The sequence below is a fragment of the Sinocyclocheilus grahami genome, unplaced genomic scaffold, assembly GCF_001515645.1.
Source record: "Sinocyclocheilus grahami isolate Dianchi unplaced genomic scaffold, SAMN03320097.WGS_v1.1 scaffold435.1, whole genome shotgun sequence".
Taxonomy (NCBI): domain Eukaryota; kingdom Metazoa; phylum Chordata; class Actinopteri; order Cypriniformes; family Cyprinidae; genus Sinocyclocheilus; species Sinocyclocheilus grahami.
In genome coordinates, this window is record NW_015505614.1 from 581,396 (window position 1) to 584,705 (window position 3,310).

The window sequence follows — 3,310 nt, forward strand, 5'->3', positions numbered from 1 at the left end:
TCAAGTGGCCAGTCCAGGGCACCACAACCAACACTGTGACAATTTTTGATGAAATCCGAGCTTTCTGACCCTGCAAACAGCAAAATAACTGAAATGTTCCTAGGCCCAGAAAGGACATCGGTAAAACAGTCCATGTGACATCAGTGGTTCAACTGAAATTTTACGAAGCTACGAGAATACTTTTTGTGCGCAAAGTAAACAAAAATAATGGCTTTATTAGGTTGGCTTGAAAAATAAATCTCTGATATCTATTTATATCTGATCTCTTTTCAGACTGATCCGACTTATAGTTTTCATAAAACTGAAGATTAAAAATCATAAAAATCCCATAGACTTACATTGACGGAATGTTAAGATGAGCCAAGACTATTCAAACTCCAACTGTCAAAATTCAAATCTAAACACACTGAAACCCATTAGACTCAATCAGACTTCACTTCTATGTACTATTTTTAATCCATTCAAACTCATCTATCTATCTATCTATCTATCTATCTATCATCTGACTATTTCTATCTATCTATCTATCTATCTGTTAGGGGTCGACCGATATGTGTTTTTCAGGGCCGATGCCATAATGTATATGTGTAAAAGCATAACCTCTCATAATTCCTCATTTATTATTTTCTGATGGCTAAAACATAATCTACAATAGTAGAGGTGACTATTCAATTAATCATCTAATGCACATGGATTAACTTAAAAAAATGTATATAATAATAAGTGTAAATAATTTAATTGTCTTCATAGCTATATTGTAGAAGTTGAAGACTGCAACTATTTTCATGAAACTATAACACTAATAGCCTTTTACAGGCACACTTAAGTCAATAGCCTATTGAAATGTCTTGGCCTATGTGACACTAGAAATTTCAGTAAGTTTTAAATTTACAGTACAGTGCAAATGAAGGCATAAATTAATTTAATTTATCTTTTAATCAAATGAGAGTTAAATTCTTTATTTTTTGGGTTTACTATTAAAATTAAAACATGGAAGAAATAGCGTACTGTGTGATTATTCTTTTAAACAAAAGTTGTAATAATTGTTGTAATAGTATTATGTATATCATACTGCACCACAGTAATATATTTCTGATAATTTCTTTAAGCTAACCCGGACTTTTGACGGGTTGCCATGAGGAACTTTTCAGTTTCTGTAGCCTATGTAAGTGTTTAATTTGTGTCGCCCGCCACATATAGATTTTCCAAAAGGCTTTGACTTCGTTGAATAAGCATGAGCACTGCAAATTTCAAAATTGAAACCTGGTGCGGGTGTTTTTATATCACTGTATTTCTGAAGGAACCCGACTGTCTTCAGAAAATTTTGGAGGTCATTTTCATTTAATCTTGCCTGTAATGTCTGATAAAGCAGCGTTTGTGAGTGGAGCGCTGCTTTGTGTACAGCGTTACCGGGGAAACCTCGATATCTACCACTCCAACAGCGCCTCCTGCTGGCAGAGAATGAGTTTGCATATATATGCCGCCACAATCAGCCTGGAGATCTCCAAATGTGGGCGGGAACTCCAAAACGGGGTGGGAGCTCCAAAATAGGGCGTGGCTTCCTCCCATTGACAGACAGGCACATGACACGCATGCACAATTTTTCCCCCAATCCACTTCAGTGCAAACTCCGCCCCACAGCTGATTCTAAAGTTTTTATTGGTTGTGTCAATTAAAGTGTTGATTTCCTACACTGTGCTACAAAAAATGCTAACCCCTAAACCTACCCCACACCTGACCCTAACCTTAACCAGTGAAATTGACTGCACGGCGGGATTGGCGCTGAATAGCGTGGTAAAGAAAGTTGCAGTTCAGGAGATAAACAGTTAATAAGATTATGCGATATGAGATCGTTCCGTAACTCCCCAACCGGACCTCACCGGACAAAGGGACCTTTTTAGTTGCACCCAGCATCACTACCCCCTCCTACCCTGCGAATTTCGAGCCCCGGGACGCCCCCGCGATAGAGTAAAATCTTTCCCCTGTGCTGACGGCTCCTGGGTGATTTCCGTTTCTATCATTAAGCAGAGGTTCAAACTCTAGTCCGAACACCACTGGGCCACAAGCTTTGGGCTCTGCTCTCACGGAGAATATTTATTTATATAGCATATTTTATTTTAGATCAACTAGAAACAATGTTTAATTTATAAAGTTTTATTTTGAAATATAAGTCAATAACAATTGGCTGGAGCCAGAGCCAATGGTGAATGTCTTTGCGCGAAGAGACCCCGCCCCATTTTGGAGGTTCTGCCCACTTTTGGAGTTCACGCCCTATTTTGGAGATCTCCGGTCTGCAGTTATATCTACTTGGAGAAAACACTGCAGTTTTACTCCAATGAAACTGTCAAATGCTCATGAAGTGACTCTTAGAGGGAGTCAGAGCAGTTCTGGAGATGTTGTTCATGTATTTATGTCCTCATGTAGTGAGACGACGCACACTTATGTGTAGAAAACAAAACCGCGCGTCTGTGCCATTTACATACACAGACAGACAGGCAGAACATGCAGGATTCATATTTAAATAGTAGTTTTTGGCTTACAGATAATAGTCTATATCTCGACTCTATTTAAGTGTACTGACCTACTTTTGTTTAATTCATCCAAACTTTGACAAATTCCGTCACATTCCGCGTCATACAGTAAATCCCATTTATATGACTGGATTCCGCAATTCTGTCCACATTTCCGCCTCGCGGACATCATAGATAATATTGAGGTGTTTTGCAACTTCAGTGTAACGTTAGTGGATTGTGATCTATCTATCTATCTATCCTAGCGACATGCTAATCATGCTTGAAACATACTAACAACATGCTAGTAGCATGTTAATCATGCTAGAAACATAGTGACATGCTAAAACATGGTAATCATTCTAACAACATGATAGTAACATGCTAGTGACATGCTAGTCATACTAGAAACATGCTAGTCACCTGCTAATTATGCTAGCAACATGTAAGTAGCACGCTAATCATGCTAGAAAAATGTTAGCGACATGCTAGTAACTGGCTAATCAGCTTAGCAACGTGTTAGTTATTTGCTAATCATGCTAGCAACATGCTAGTAGCATGCTAATCATGCTAGCAATAGGTTAGTAGCATGCTAATCACGCTTGCAACATGCTAGTCATGCTAGGAACATGCTAATCATATGGTAATATTGCTAGCAACATGTTAGTAACATGTTAATCATGCTAGAAACATGCTAGCGACATGCTAGTAATTTGCTAATCATGCCAGCAATATGCTAGTAATAGTCTAATCATGCTAAAACATGCTAATCATGCTAGAAACATGTTATCAACATCTAT